This window comes from Hirundo rustica, chromosome 8 (assembly GCF_015227805.2).
Source record: "Hirundo rustica isolate bHirRus1 chromosome 8, bHirRus1.pri.v3, whole genome shotgun sequence".
Lineage (NCBI taxonomy): Eukaryota > Metazoa > Chordata > Aves > Passeriformes > Hirundinidae > Hirundo > Hirundo rustica.
The window spans coordinates 26,206,803-26,223,730 of record NC_053457.1 but is presented as its reverse complement, the minus strand read 5'-3'; the positions used below and the strand labels follow the sequence as shown (position 1 = coordinate 26,223,730).

At 48.9% G+C, this 16,928-nt stretch overlaps 1 long non-coding RNA gene across 1 annotated transcript; it reads right to left on the bottom strand.

Annotated features, from left to right (window-relative positions):
* Nucleotides 1-984: 984 nt before the first annotated feature.
* Nucleotides 985-14,813, bottom strand: LOC120756139 (uncharacterized). Its single transcript, XR_005702033.2, has 3 exons — nucleotides 14,612-14,813; nucleotides 4,902-5,130; nucleotides 985-2,067 (listed from the first exon to the last, which is right to left on the bottom strand). It is a non-coding gene; the product is annotated as an uncharacterized LOC120756139 (long non-coding RNA).
* Between the last annotated feature and the right edge of the window lie 2,115 nt (nucleotides 14,814-16,928).

Sequence of the window (16,928 nt, the reverse complement as noted above, 5' to 3'; positions counted from 1 at the left end):
GGAAGGAAGGAAGGAAGGGCAGCGCTGGAGCAGGCTTCTCGCACCGGGTTACGAATGGAGTTTCAGTTCCCTTTATTCTCCCCTCACTGTCTACCCTCACCCCCAGAAAAGCCTGAGCCCAGGCAGACCTGCCTGCAAGAGTTATGCTGCTCGAGGGGCGGGAGCTGCCCGCTCCTAGATCCCATCGGGAAGAGTTGGGTCCCTTACTTAGGCCATGGTTTGCATTAGGGCAGCTTCGGCAAGCGAGTGATCAGCGAGAACTGCCTGGGAAACGACTCCGAGGAGGCCACTTAGCCCAAGCTTTACAGCCTAAGGAACAAACCAAGAGTAACAGACTGGGACAAAGCAAGATGTGCCATTTCTGCAAAATTAGTGAATGCCCCGAAGCAATGGGGACAAGGATGAGAGGGCCACCTGCAACATGAAAATTGTTGGTATGGCTGTATGAGGGGAGGGTCCCTTTCCCTGTAGCTATAAGATTGTGTCTCAAGGACTTGCAAGACTTACACCACAGATCGCTGACTGTGCCTGTGTCCAGAAATCATGACACCAAGATGCACAGGAACTGGGAAATTTGGCACTTGCCCTTTCATTGTAGATAGCTGTGTAAAGAGGGTAAAACAATGAGTGGAAGTTCCTAGAAGAAGTGAAGCAAAAGGATGAACTCCAGTCAAGCTCATTACAGCCCGGGCAGATGACAGTGGAGCTATCTAAGAGCAGGGTGTCATTTATTGTGATGGTGCCCTGAAAGAATGCTCACCTCAAGAGCAGGCAGGAAGTGCCATCCCTGCCTCGAATGGCCTGCAGCTGAAACAGAGAAGCATGAAAGAGGCTGTGCAAAGAAAACGTTCAGTCTGATTGAAAGAATGGCAACTGCTGGTTTTGAAGCAACTCCTCCTCCTCTTCCTCTTTTAATCCCCCTACAGACCTCCCATCTGGCTCCTTCTAACCTGACCCCCCCTCCCCCCCTCTGAGTCAGCCAGGGTATGAGATGGAACAGAAATAGGAGTAGCTTGTGGGTAGGGGCAGATGTTCACAGCGCATTCAGCGTGGGTGTTGTCTTCACCTGGCCACTGCCATCACGGCAGCCCGGCTCCCTCCCTTTCCCTGCACCCACCCTGGGAGGCAGCTGGGCTTTGTGAGCTACATGGCTGGGTGAGACCCACGTGCCAGCACGGTTCCGGTCAGAACTGGATCACCACAACTGTGCCAAAAACCTTCACATGGACTAGATGGGAAATCTGGCATGGGTAGGGGTGCTGTGACCTAGTCCTGCTCACACAGAAAACCTGCACACCACCTGAACACAACCTGCCTTCCCTGACTCTCAGTCCCCAGCTCCAGGGGCCACCACTTCCTCTGTGAGAAGCAGCCTGCTTCCCTCGGGACTCACACCCCAGTAACAGCTCAGCTGGCAAACTGGTCCCAGTGGGGCGTAGGGAAGAGGTGCTGTGAGCAGATGCTGGTGTGCTCCTCCCTCCCGAGAGGAAGGAGGGGGCCAGCACAGTCGCAGTATCATTTCCTCTCAGGAAACCCAACTGAAATGTGAAGGGGTGAGAAACAGAGCTTTTTCTCCCTCCACACTCCTGCCAAAAGTGAAACCTCTGAAGCCGGGGCAAATTACCGCAGCCCAAAAAAATCAATTCTCTGGAGAACACCTGAAGTTTGGGCCGTGCTGGTGGCAGGGTGTATATCACCAGACCTGACCTGCAGCTGACCTTCCTCCTTTTACACGCCTAATGCTGAGCATCCAAACAACTGCCTTTCAGTAGATTACAGCTCTGCTTTTGTTTCTTAATGGAGTGAGTCATGACCACCTTTTTATTAGGAGAAAATAACAAGGCTAACAACAGCAGTACTAATGCTTCCTCCGCTGCAGGGTGCTGGATGCAGTGTCCCTGACTTCTCTGCCCACCAGCAAAATGTCTCAGCTGTACTTGGAAACAGATGAGCAATCGGGGCTGATGCTGTCAGGGCTGTGGGATGGACACGGATACTTTTTCTTGCTGGAGCACCTCCTTCATTTGTTGGGTGCTCCCAGCCAGAAGAAGGAAAGGGCCCCGATTCCTGTAAATGGAAGTGGTTGAGTAAATTAAACCACTCTCTGCCTTAGGTAGGGAACTCCCCTCCTCCCTGCAGCATTTTACATCGTTCCCACTTAAGTTCTGCCGCATCTCTCTGCTCCTCCTCCCACTTCCCCCTATAACCTCCCAGGCTCTTTCAGCCTTTGTCTTGGGCTTTTATCGGGACTTTCAGATCAGCTGGTCCTTTCCTTTTCTTCCAGGCTGTATTTCCCCTAACCTAGCTCATTCTTCCCTTCTCCCCTCCCCACCTCCTCCGGGCCCTGTGTTTCTGCCCATTCCCAGTGCTGCAAAGGGAAACTCTCGCTGCAGCTGGGGAGTGACCATCCCATCTCCCGAGGGGTGCAGCTGAACCTCCACCCTAGGCAACAGCATCCAGAAGGTATTGCCCAAGAGTAAAAAACTGCCTTTTGGAGAGAATAAAACTCAAAACGAGCTTTAAAAGGAGGCTTACATGAACAAATGAACACCATTGCTTGGGAAGGAAAAGAGACAGGCTCAGCCACATTTCTAGGGCTTGATTTGCCTCAGCTGAGACATGGGATGCCCTGTCCTGGATGTTACAAATGTGCCGGTAACTCCAAAGAGTTCAGACCAAACCTCGGCAAGACCAAAGGTGAGAGAAAGCCAGAAAGCTCCTGGAAAGGAGACTGAGGAGAAGGCAGACCAAAGATCATAAAGGAGACACATCAGGGAGGTGTTATAGAGAGTAGCCTAAATGCCATGGAGTCCTACTCTGGAGCTTGAGCTGCATCATACCCCTCCTGGGGAGCAATCCTGAACCCACATCCTCCTGTTGGTTGTGAAATGCAAGAAATTCCTCGGATGAACAAAGCATAGCACAAGGCAGCAGAGAAGATGGGTTGGCATTTCTTTAACGTTATTAAGTTTTCCATATCATCAGTTGCTAATTTTGGAGTGGATGATGTCAAAACACTTACAGGACAAGCAGTGGCAGTGAGATAAGTTTGTGCTGGTAAACGGAGAGCTGCAAGACACTTCAATTTATACCCAGGGCTAAGGTCAGCTGAGCAGTGGCACTTGGAGATTGTCAGACTGAGACCTCACTGATGTCGTGACTTGGTCACTCATGAGATGAAGTGTAGGATCTAAGATCTGATTGTGATCACTCGTCTCGTTATGAATTTCTCTCAGTCTCAACAGAACACCTGTTGCCAAAAGCTGATTCTACAGGGTGAAAAGCACTATCAGACACAGACAGGAGTTGCCTGCACTCAGCATTTCTGAAAATCAGGCTGAAAGGGAATCTGTCTTAGTCTGATTTTCACCTGACTCATGCCTACGTGACTGCGACTGCACTGACTGCTGGAAGCTGCTGTCAACAGCCAGAGTCAGGGGTGAAAGAGGAATGAAGCAAACCTCCTGCCACCTTCTAGAAGCCTCTGTTCTTTCTGTTCCACTAGCTAGTGGCTTAACCCTGCATACAGATGGAAGATAATTTTTAAAACAGGGAATCCATCTATCCACACAATCAAGTTTCAATTTCTCTGCTGCCTGATATGACCCACAGCATCATGAGCCATACTGATGGAGCACTCGCCAGACACAGTTATGAATGTAAAGAACCCGTCTTTCCATTTTCAACCACATACTATCCCTGGGGTAGCTGCAGTAATTGCTTACATGGGAAAATGATTTCTGTAGTTAGCTGCCTTTAATGTGAGACAAAGCCCTTTTGTTCTTTTATCAACTTGCCAGTTCTCATTTGTTCCTTTCTCTTCCTGCCACTGCTTCCCCACATGCATTCTAGCCTTCTCATCCTGTCTCTTCCCCTTTTCCTGGATGCATTTCCAGGAACCTGCTCCTATTCTGCATTGGCAGATCTCCCTGCACTAATACAGCTATCACCAGCCTGGCCGGGCTTTCACTCACGTCTCCCAGCTCTTCCTGCCTTTCTGTACCCAACTAACCTGTCATACTGCAAGTCCTTGCGTGTGGTTATTGCTTCTTTAGACTGCTGTGAGACACCAAGTAACATAAAATATTCCTACATATGCTGTTTAATTGGCTGTTAGGACAAGCATATCTCGAAGGAATGCTGTATCCTTCAGTCCAGATCTTCTGGAAGCAAATCTTATCGTCGCTGAATCTGATTCCCTCTGCCTTGGTCTTTCTGACTGACTCATTTCTTAAGCACCAGGTTGTTGCCTAGAGGCTATAATCACATAAGTATAATCCACTGCACAGTGTGTGTTACTATGCCCACTCCACTGAGAATGAGTACAGCTCCTGGGTACAGAAATGACTTTTTGAGCTCAAAATGGAACAGCTCATGTTTTCAGCCGAAAACGTTTTGGAGCCATTTCAGTAGGCTACACATATCTATAAGCAAACAAGCACATTCAGTAAAACCCCATACGCCTCTGTTATCTATAGCAGTGCCAGTAAGAAGAAAAATACCCAGCCCACAGCCCCTGCTTGTTTTCAGGGGTCCCCAGGCATGACACAGTCAGGACAGGGCAACCAGTGGGTCATGGTGCAGGCCACAAACCACCTCACTTACCCCAGCACGAGCATGGCATTGCACATCCCATGTCCAGAAAGCTCTCTACCCCACCTTTGCAAACAGAAACCACACATAAAGTGCTCTTGGCTTTGGGCTACCCCCCGCACATCACCCTAGATGGTGTTTCTGGTGCTGTTTGGGTCTGCTCAGGGTGTCTAAAAGGCAGCTGTGGGGAAAGGGGAAGCAGCTGGAGGCAGTGGGCTGGGGGAGGCTGTGACCACCTGGAGCTGTGGAGGGGAAGCAGATAAAGCAGAGCTGGCTTTTCCCAGCAGTAGCACAGGTAATGGGCTTACAGGAAAGCTGAGTTCTGGCACAGGGGTCGCTCCTCTGGCTGCGGTTCTCCATGGCTGAGGGCTCCAGGAACAGGCTCGGCAAATCTCTGTCCAGAAAGACTCACACGCGATTGTACCTCAGGGTACAGGTGGGCTGGATGACCTTTCAAGGCGTCCTCATACAAATCCCCGTTTTACAGGATTATGTGGGTCACGTTCAGGCACACATGCCTGTGACTTGGTAACTGTCCTAGAATTAAATGGCAAAGTAACCTGAATTAAAAACTTGATAAATTTATTTCTTTTTACTAAGTGTCCTCTCTGCTCAAGTTGCTCTGTGGTTACTTCAAGTATAGTCTCCCTCCCCTGACACTGAATCATCCAGAGAACAAAAAAAATAACTTGAATGAAATATTTTTTTTTCCAAAATAAACCCAGTGAAATAAATTTGTAAAAGACAGGAAATAATTTACTTCTTTTATGTTCCTTTCTCCTAGGTTCCTTCTTACTTAACCCCATTTAAACTTTGTATCAGCTTATTACATCCGGTGAAAGTACACTACAGCTTATTAAAATTTAAAGCTGTTACTCCAAGGGAAAACACTGAAAGCTCTTTTATGGATTAGCCAGGCTGGCAGGATGTGGCTTCGACTTTGTATCCTTTTGATGGCATAGCTCACTTGAGCATCTTTATAAAATAAACCTCCCCCATCACTTTGGGCCCATTATAGTTTTCTTTGCACCAAAGTGTGTTGTGAGAGTAGGACTACATTCCAGCCCTGCATTTCACAGGCAGAGTAAGAGGGTACCATACTTAAGGTAAGGTAAAATGGAAGTAAATACCAGCAACAATGCCATTCACTTAAAAACAGGAGAGCTAAAAATAACAGCCAATACCTGCCATGCTTTTGCTCACCTCTGTCCTGTAGGAAGAACAAGATCTGAGACCAGCAGGACGTGAGCAATAATTTGCATGGGTATTATCAAACACGCAGTTGTATCACTGCAGCATCTTGGTTTCTTTTAGGTCAACTTTGTATTGGAAACCCTTGCCAATACAATGCTGCTGCTTATAATATGAGCCCTCATCACAGTTTCCTACTGACAGAAAAGAGCCTGTGGGGTGACACAGCTGATTTCCTCTGCAGCTATGGCAAAGGGCCTCTTGCACAGGAGCTCTTGCAGCAGAAACTGCCTTGCCCATCAGTGTGCAAACTGCACCCCAGCAAGCAGCGCTTGGATCCTCAGTGCTTTGATCCCTCAGCTTCTAGCCTGTTTAATCTCACTTCCTATTACTTCCTCCCTGAAACTTGGGAGTCTGGAAGAGGCCAGTGTATCAAATTTAAAAGGGGGATTTTCAGGTTTATTAAGAGTCTCTTGTTTGTTAAAGAAAAAAAAAAACAAAACCAACCACACCTTCAAAGTCAAGCACTCCTCATCACCCTTCTGAAGTTTCTCCTGGGAAATGACCCTTCTGACAGAGACTGCTCACAGTGAAGGATCTCTAGGGCTACTTTATAGCCTACAGCTAGCAGAGGGTCCCATCCTACAAATCTGATAAAGTAACAGCCAGTCCTTCAGAGCGGAAAGAAAATGCTCCCCCTATAAACTGCGGCTTGCTCCACCCCTTTTGCACCCAGCAGATTCAGCTTTGCTTTCCTTTGTCAAGATATCAGCAGAAAGGTCCCAGCAGAGCCAGTGGTTGCCATGCTGGAGGGGCTGAACCATCCATCACCATCCCTTACTCCAGCTCTGGCATGAGGAGGGTAAGCGCTGGCTGAAGATCAGCACAAAGCCTCACATACCATATCACTGCAGCTGTTTGCTGCCTGACTGTGTGCTGGAGGTCCCGTGAAATGTGGCTTTGGGGCTGCAAGCTTTGGCACTCTTTGTTATTCATGAACTGTGAACAGGGACTTCAGTCACTCAGCATCATGCTGCTCTCTGCCCACACAGAGGAAAATCTAGAAATCCAGGGGCAGAAAATGTGCCTCAGTGCAAACTCACCATCCCATCAGTGCACCACGACGAGGGCATTCGGGCTGCTCTGGAAGCATCTGTGTAGGCAGAAGTTGACTCACAGGGAAAAAAAGGTGGGAAGAGAACGAGGCTGAGCTGGGAAACAATTTGTCACTTGCCAGAACATTTGTCCAGCATTACTTGCAGTGATACTGGAAGTCCAGCTTAGGAGTGGGTGGCAAAGTGAGCCTTCATGGCAGTTGCTCATCTCTCTTCCCACCAACCTCCTCCTCCAGGAACATGGCACAGACATGAATGTTTCCTTTCCTGCACCCCTGGGATCTCTCAGGAGCCCCTTAAGAGACAGTGCTCAGGGAAGCAGTGCTGTATGGTGAGTGTGGATTAAGGGGCAGTGCCCCAGTTGGGAGGGCTGGTCACTGGGACGTGCCACCACCAAGACCTCAGCAGCGCTGCTTTGGGAATAGGGACATCTGACACATCTGCCACTGGCTGAATCACTGACAGTTTCAGTTGTTCACAACACATCTTTTATCTACCAGGAAGGGGAAAAATATACATTTGGACTGATTTGGAAAGACCTTGAGCACCTGGAGCCAAGGGGCTTAAAGATACACAAAGCCAGGTTTTTGTAAGAAACCATTCTGCCACGGGAGGTCAGTCCTAGAGACACTGTTCACTGTGCAGACGTGGCACTCCTGTTGTACTACTCGAGCCTACAGAAAACAGGCTGCTCAAGCTGCCGCTCCTTTTTTTATCCTAACAACCCCAGGAAGTGCCTACCCGAAAGGAACAACTGAAGCTTTTCCAGGAATAAAACAAATTTGTGATATTGCAAGTCTGCTCCTGGGGCCGTGCCTGGCACCACGTTGAGCTATGAATGTGTGGTGATAGGGACTCTTTTCCACACCTACTCCACATGGATCAGAGCAGCACCCTCTGTACATTCTAGCTAGCAAGAAATACCATCAGTACATAAAGGTATCCCACCAAGAAGCACACACATGATGTGACACCTCCGAGCACAAACCTCCAGAAGCACAGAGGGAAAGCAGAGAGAGACATGCAAACAATGAAGTTTCCTGGGGCTTACCTCTGCCTAGTCCCTTCTGGTGGTGTGGCAGCAAAGGGTCCACAGAAAGGCAGTAACAGGCTGAGACAGGTCTGGAGAATCTCAGCTCAGCGTGGTCTTCCTGTATGGTGACTACTTTATCACAGGGTTAGCATGACAAGACTGCCTGTGTGTCTTCTCCGGATGTCTTTAAAGAGGGGAGAAATCACCCTCACTGCAGCAGGGAGAGCACAGAAGATCTATTTGCATATTTTGGTAATACCCCAAGTTCATTCCTGAGGGCAGGTTTAAGTATCTGCTCCCTCTCCCACTGTGGGCCCAAGCCTCTCCTCAGGGTGTCCTGGAGCAGTACAGAGCTCCCTGCAGGGGCCGTGAGCAGAAGTGTGATGAGTCCTCCCCGCCAAGTGCAGACCTACGGTAGGTTTGGGACAAGCCTGTGGAATTTCTCTTGGATTGACACAGAGAGAAAATATCTCTCTGCTGACTTTTCCAGAGGCCTCAGCTTGACCAGCTCACACTTTGGCCCTTCTTTGCCCTTTCCGTGCTGCAGCTTTAAGCCCAGAGTGATGAATTTGCTTCGTGCTGGCTATTCACCTCAGTGTGGTGTAGGTGGCTCTATTTTAAGATAATTCTCAGGTTTAAAAAAAACACACACCAGGTGAGAGGTAGATGTGTCAACTTCTGCTGCTCTTGCTGCAGGGATGGGTACTGTGGGCAATCCCTCCCTCCACGAACACTCACCTTGGCACCATTCACATCAGAGGCTGGTGCTGGAAGGTGCTGCACGCTCAGCCCCCTCCCTCCAGGCTTATTCCTTAACAAGAGAGCATTGTCCCTGCCCGAAGGAGCCCGGCCTCATGATGCTGAGCAGGACAAAGGCTCGATTTACCCTGTGAAAGAGCTGGAAACCAGGAAGGGGCCAGAGGCAGCCAAAGCCCACTCTCCCTATCCGAGACACTTTGCACTTTGGTGCGGTGGGTTGGTCAGCTGCAGGCACAAGTGCTCAGGCTTAGAGCTGCCTGCCTTCAGCAGGAAGTGCTCTGGGACAGTGTGGAAATGGGAGGTGATGGGGCCTTATTCAACAAGAGGAGCACGTCAGATGCCTCAGACATGAATATGCTCATTTTGTGTTTCACTTGGCATTTAAGTAAGTCTCCTGCATTGCATATCCACCCTAGTGCACAAGAGGAAAAGTGGGGCCTGATAGTTGGAAAAGCCACTTATGATTCTCCAGTTTTTGCTGCTGGCAATGCTCTGCCTGTTTCAGAGGAACACATACAGTGTCTTGTTCTTTACAAATGGTTTCTGCACTCCAAAAATACAGAAACTCCTGCCTCCTGTCATGCACCAAGGTAACCAAGACAGGAATTATGGGGAAGATTCAAACATCCTTCTGAATGCAGACCTTCAGAGAGGAGGAGGAAACCCATGTCCAAAGCCAAACAACTACTTCTTCCAGGGCAAGTCACACATGTTAGTCAGTGACAGAAGAAAGACTCTGACTGACTTCCAGGAGGGTGGAAAGGACCCTTTTTTTTCCACCACCTCTGGTTAAAAAAGACAAAAAGGGTTGAAATCAAGAAGATAAGGGGAAAATTGTGGCCTTGTCTAAAGAATGTGCAACCACTGATGACTTAATTCATCCTGGAGAGGGAGGAGCTCAGGGAGCTACACAGGCATCTAGCATGGAGAGTCTTGAAACTCTGTGAGAAATGCCTTCCTCCAGGCAGAAATGAAGCCGTTCTGTATCACACCAGATGGTGGTTTGGACAGGTTGATCCTGACATCCTCCAGGGGGCTGTACCTGGACACAGGAGCACAGACAAGCAGAAAAGCCTTCCCCAACCAAAAAGAAAAAAGAAATCCCAACTCCAAAGCATTTAATGGTGGCCAGTCTTTAGGACCATTTAGCACCTACCATTTTTCACAGCAGGCAATTCTATCCATTTGTTTGGCTTCAATTCTTTGTCGGCAAATTCAGCACTTAGGCAGAAGACATTTCTCCAGTCCAGTCACAACTGACAGGATCACCACAATATATGTTTCTCATTGTGTTTTGTAGCTGTCAGCCTAAATTGGATCATTTTGGACACACCAGGAGAAGGCACAGTGAAGCCTGTCACATTGGCTGCCATGCAGAAGTTGTCTGGGGAGGCAGGAGGTGATGTGACATGCTGAGCTCAGTGCAGAAGGAGGTGGCCACACAGCCACAAATAAACCCTGTCTGGTTTATTTCAGACATTCATTAAATACTTGGCTGCAAATGATTCCCAGTCCTCCCAGGCACCCTTGTCAGCTGGACACGTTGGAGAAAACCAGAAGAGCTATGGACAGGAGTTTTGACTCTGACATTTGGGTTTAGGAGATGCTATGAGAGAGGCACTGTCACATCAATATCATCCCATCAATTCTGCAGTGAGCACCGGTCAGTGGGAAATGCAGCCCATCAACAGGCAACAATTGTAGTGATATTTCCTTGCTGTTGAATGCTAATAGCTCAGGCTTGTAGGACTGCCCTGCAAAAACATCCAGATACAGAAATTCTCTCTTTCACCTCCTTAAAGTTTTGTTTGTTTGTTTTAGATTAGAGTTCAAGAAGGGCTATGGAAGTAGAGATAGATTTTATATCAGATTTTGGTTACATCAGGCTTTTGTCTACACAATTAATTGCAAGGTTGTTTTAGCTGAGATGTGCATTGCAAAAGATTTATAAAAACAACTGTAACTGAACTCCTATTGAAGCACTTTTCTCTTGCTTCCAAACACAAGAACTGGATTGCACCTCTAAATAAAGCTGCCAGCTATCTTATTCTGTGGATCTTAAAAAGGTTCCCTTGCTGTCCATTGCTGTGGGCCTGATTTTTGAAAGGTTCCTCCTAACAGTGCAATCTCAGCTTGATTAGCCAGAGTGCCCATTCCTGAAAAGGGATTTTTCTGTGTTAGTTTCCTCTTCCAGCAGGGGATTCCCTCTTAATCAGCTGCAGAAAAAGATTGGAGAACAGAGTTGGAGGCAGAGAGAGAAGAGAGTGTGGGGGTCAGTTCTTTACAGTCAGAAGGGTTATTTCTCTCCAGCTGCTGCAGAATATTTTGTCCATCACTTTCTGGAAGAAAATAAATTCCAGTCCTCTAGAAATTTAGCAAGATTATTAGAATTTGAACTTGAGATGCTCTCAGTCATCTGTCCTACTTCCACTGCACACACTGGATGAGACTGGCACGAAAGGCAGCAATGGGAAGCAAAAGTCAACCAAGTTCATGTGAGAAACGAGACTCACATTTTTTAGTAGCAAGAATTATTAACCACTGGAACAAACTCCAAAGGAAGTGGAGGAGTTTCCCTATCCTGATGTCTTCAAAACAAAAAAAATACTCTTGTCAAGTAGGAGTTACACGGTTTGGACCAGGAATTGCTGGATCAGCTCATCACACCTTAAAAAGGATGAACTGTTTGTGCTGTGCAGACGCAGGGGTCACAGGGCTGGCCCGTGATCAGACACACTGCTTTGTACCGGTCAGCAGCTGGCTGCGGTGCAGCTACAAATGAGGAGTTTGTAACAGTTCAGCCTGGCCCCTGCACCACTGCACAGAGAGGAGGCAGGAGAGCACATCCTGGGACCGGTGTGCTCACCCAGGAAAGCTGCGGCTTTACAGCTTTGAGCGTTTAGAAGCTGACCAGGGCATCTCCCTGCCTGCTTGCAACACCAGTTAGCAAGCAAATCAATATCTTTAAGGCAGACTTGAAACATGTCAACAAAGTAACTGATAACTTGCAACATCAAGGGGGAAAAAAAAAAAAGAAAAAAGTATCTGGGAACACCTGGCTTTGGCGCTGAATCCACCCAGAGATCAAAGCACTTACAGAACGGAAATAGATAAGGAAATGGACACCGTCCTGCAGAGGGAGGAGGGATCAGAGCCACCAAGTGTGATCACATGTGGGGCTGGAGTCAGTGATCCTACAGCTCCTGATGCTGGTGTCTGCACCAAGCAGCGCTAGGGGACAGTGCCACCAGTAATCTCCGGAGAAGGAGCTGACCTCCCTAGTCCTGACAGTGGGAATGGGGGTCCCTAAAGATACCACAAAGTCGGGATTCCACCTCACTATAGCCACTGTCACCTAAAAGGATGAGGTCCATATACAGCTGATAGAATATACTTGAAAACTTCTTTCAGCCTCAACATGTCTGAATGACAGAGGATTGGTTCTTGGTCCCCATGGTCCTCTACCTGCCCCTCTGCAGCCCCAGGGCCCAAACATGAGGATTGAAGTTCAGATCCTCAGACAACACAGAAAAATGGGGAGAAAGTTACATATTTATATCTCTTGTGATTATAGCCCACTTGAGACCAACAGCTGTCGAAACAGTTTCTGAAGTACAGCTCTGCTTCCACCCAAACCAAGGACTACCTTGTCCTTACAGGGAAGTCATGCTCTCAACTACTTGTTGCATCTCTTGCATCTGGGGCCAAGAGCACTCAAATGTCAGAGCACACCAGTCTCTTGCCTGTCCACGGATAGAAAGATCACCAGTACACAAACTATTAACTGAATCTATACTAATTTCCCACGTCTAAGAACTTGAGTGGGTGCAATGTAAAATCCTTCACAAGTTATTCTCTATCAAGTAGGATAAATCTCCTATTGCCATACTAGAAACAAACACAAAACCCACCTGGGTTATGTTTGCACTTCCAACCAAGCCTCAGCCAGCAGCCAGGATAACAGGGATGATACCCACCCAAAGGTCTGGCTGCCCCTGCACTTGCACCAAGACGCCTCTGCAGCTCTGCCCGCCTCCATCCCTGGTCCAAGGCCAACCTCCAACAGGAGAAGAGATTCTTAAGTGGTCCTCCAGTGCCAGCAGCTGTGAGGGCACATATTCTAATGACTGACACCTCAGTTACTTTTGATTTCACTCAGGAAAATTTAGGAGGGTTTCATTGTTCATCTAGGGCTCAGTGTTACTTACAGAGCTGTGTCAGCCTCCCAGATCATTTGAGATCATTGGTAGGGGGGTTTTTTGCAAACACCAACCCTTCTCACTTTAATTCAGGTGCCTGTCAGCAGGGCTGACATGCTCTCCTGGGCAAGGGAAATGTTTCATTTTCCCCAAGGCTCCAGCTTGCAGGAATGCTGGAGTTTGAACAGTGTGTGTAACTCATAGTTCCCATGGTTCTTTCAGTTTCCCAAATGACACCAATTCACTTTGCCTTCCTACTCTGGAAAAGAGCCAGAGAAGCTCAGCCTGCAGAGATCCAGGGCACCATGGAAAGTCCTACCAGGGCAAGGGATCAGAGACAGCAGCAATCATACAAACATTTGAATCTGTTTATCATGCCTGATAAGATTTCTTCAGCCATGTAAACTTTCAAGAATGGGATCTCAAAGGTATTGATGGAGGGGGTCTACAAACCAAGGTGATCTCCAGGACATCTTACTGCACCCCCTCCCCACATGCTGCTGCCTGGCCACATCCTCATCTGCTCCTCACCATAGATCATGCAGCAACTGCTCGCCCAGGGCAACAGCAACAAGATATTACATGGCTTTATGAATCTCCTGATGCAATTTAAATGCTGGAAACAAAGCAGAAGAGTGTTCTCCCAAAAGTTTGTGGTGTTTCCAGGGATCATATGCATATTGGAGTTCTCCAGTGGGCTCTGCTTACACTTTGTGAGCACAGAATGAAAACATCGCTAGTGGAAAGAGACGTGGCGGGAGAGAGAGAGGCAGTGCCAGAGATAAAATGATAAGAAAAGCAGGGTGTCATCATCCACCTGATCCTGCAACCATTATCTTGGATAGCAATTCCCACTGCTTTCATCAGGTACTCAGGCAAAAGGAGGAATGTGGGACCTGGCCCAGCATGTGTGATGATATCAGTGGCTCATTGTCACGGAGCTGGGAATTACTGCGAGCATGCTAACAGACCCTGCCACCCCCACTTTTATTCTGTAACATCACACTCTCTACAGAGTCCCTTGCTGCTGCTACACCCTGCTTAAAACACCATGGGAAAAAGGTTTAGTGGAGAGTCCCCGGCTTGGGGGCTCCTCCTGCCAGTCAAACCCCTTTGAGCTCCCAGCAAACCAAGCCACAGGGCTCCCATGTGCCAAAAGCCCACGGCAGGGCTCAGCAGCCAGAGGCGTGGGGAGGGGAGATTAGTCAGCAGGCAGAGTGGCTGGGCTCCCCAGCCCCTTGATTTGTTTGTCTGATTGCAAATATGATGCAACCTGACAGCAGCACAAGGGTGCAGGGGTTTCATTATACACCCACACACCACCTACATTTTCTGCCCCTGACCCACTGAGGTCCAGCACACCTGCAGCACAGACAAACATCAGCAGGTTTGGGAGCACTCAGCCCACAGCTGTGTCTCTTGGCACTACACAGATCACAGCCAGACAGCCTGATTGCCTTCTGTAAAAAAGCCTGAAGCATGTAAGAAAGAGGAAAGAGTTTTCATCATCGTTCACCATTCATACGTGGGCTTTCTATCTCTCAAGGCAGAGGTTCTTGCTCCTCCTTGCCTAGGGAACCACAGCTCTTGCTGAAAATCAACCTGGGGGTGAGGCTGGGCTCCAGTTGTGGACATATGCAAGACACTCACACAGAGAACAAACTCATGCACCACCAATTCTGCTGTTGTTATGGTTCTGGGCCTAGAAACCTCCCTCATACCTGTTAATTAAGAGGGACTGATAGCCCCTCAGCCCCCAGAACTTCAGCTCTCTTTCCAGTGAGGAGAGATGCAGCCACATCACCGGTGCAGATGCAGCCTTCCCAGCACACTGCTTCCCTCCGAACTCTTCAGTAATGCTCCCAACGACTCCACAGTGAGCAAACAGCTCTCGACGTGAAAGCAAAGAGGAAAGGACACAGCCTGACTGAACACCCTTGTGGCCAACAGCACTACCGCTCTTTATATGTAAATCAACCCTCCATTTTCTCCCCCACTCTTCCCAGGTGGCCTTCCTCATGGGTCTGATAAGAGCCTCACCCTCATTAAGGCAATCAATTAGATGGAGAAAACACACCACTAAAGAACCCAAAACCCAAATAAACTTTATATTCTCTTTCAGTGTTTCCTGTATCAGGTTTTGCTGAGATCTCTGTTTTTCTGCTGCATTTACAAGTCTCTCCTGCTGGTTTCACCCCCTGCCCACTGATCCTCAATGGATGTACTTAAACACAAGGGCAAGAAGTGGCGTTTCTTTAGGCCAGGTTCTGTGTCAGGGCTTTCTGAATGCTCTTCCAGTCAAGACCCCGTGAAGCCCTGTGTGGCGAGAGGCTGCTCCTCAGGCACTGGGGCCTCTGCTGAGGCAGAGCCCTGGTGTCTGGCATGACACATCTGCCACGGGACCCACCTTCTGCTGGCCCACCACCAGGCTGCCCAGAGTGTTTGAACTCAAACAAATGTTTTTCACCAAAACTACGCTGCCACCTGACCAGCACCCAGGCACTGCAAAGTTCAGTGCATAACTGATGCCTCTTTGGTACCTCAGTACCTTCCCAGATCTGGAGGATCTCTCCCTGGTTCCCCCTCCTCTGCGAAGCACAGTGGAGAGAGCAGAGTAACACACCATAAAAGCCACGTCCCTCCCCTCCAAGGAGAGCTCTTTCACAAAACTGCCTAAAAAAAATGAGATGTTTTGGGCCCCTTTGCATTGCATCAACAGCTCTCTGGGGCAGCACTTGGACCAGTGAGGGCAGCATGTCCATCTCCTGGGTGGTCTAGCCTTCTACATGCTCCAGTCATGTAAAGAATTAAATCAGGGGGGTGAAACCACAGATGAGAAAACATTTACTCGCCAAAAAGGATGTGGGGGAGGTTAATTGGAGACTGGACTCTGAAAGCAGATGAGACAGGGCAAATGAGTGGCTGCAGAGAAAGGGCTACCTTGGCAGAGAGGAGCACTCTGGATGGGGACAAGTATGTCACCTGGAGACTTGCAGATCAAGGTGAATGAAACACAGGCTCTCAGAGCTGAAAGAATGTGGTAGGTAAACAGAAGCTGGAAATAAGCACAAGCCACGGGTTGCCTTTTAAACCTGGTATTCAAAATGAGCAACACAGCAAAGTCAACAAGCTCCTGAGAGTACCTGGTTTCCAGGCAGTTGTGTCTACAAACTCATAACGCACTCAGGCACTGTGGGAGAGCTGAACCCAGACTGAGGTCAGTGCTGTGCAAACACTGCAGGGATCAGGTAGTGAAAAGTTCCAGAAACCAAGCCCCAGCATTTGCTTTGCACTGGAACAATGTGAACCCGCAGTTGTGGCCCTGCTCTGCCATGTGTGGGGCTTTGTAGGGGCACCTCATGCTGTCCCCTCCAAGCACATGTGACAGCAGAGTGCCTGGGCAGGGTGTGTGGGGGACAGGGAGCAGTGGTTCTCCACCAAACCCTGCCCACCACCTGAAGATAAGCAGCCTTCCACAGAGCTGTGGCTCCGAGAGGCGTTCTGCAGCCCCTGCCCAGGTGTACAGCGCCTGGCTTTCTCCTCACTCTCAGCGAGGGGAGCCAGCAACGCACTGAGCAATCACCCAGAGCAGGGCTACAACCCCTTCAGAGGAGAGGAGGTTTTCCCTGGACACTCACAGCAGGCTGAATGTGTTCCACATCTCCTGCTGGGTGAGCGCTCATCGCTCTTCCATGCAGGGAGGTTACGGCTGCCCTCTCACCGCAGCACCGCAGCAGCCCACAGCCCAGGCAGGAGCTGGTCTCATTTAAGCCCAAACCATCTCAAGGGTCCTGTCCTTTCCAGTGCTGATGGAGAGAGCCCATGGGGGCAGGCCCTCCTAGACAGGACACCACAGAAAGGACATAGTCTACTTTCTCCCTCTGCCCAGTTGAATTCCTGTTTCCTATGTTGTTTTAATACCCCTAAGGCAAACATCTAAAAAGTGGGATGATGTTTCAGCCCTCATCCACGCATGCAAGGGAAGCCCTAAGTCATGCCATTGCTTACTGATTGCATTACTGTTCAGATTGCTCCATG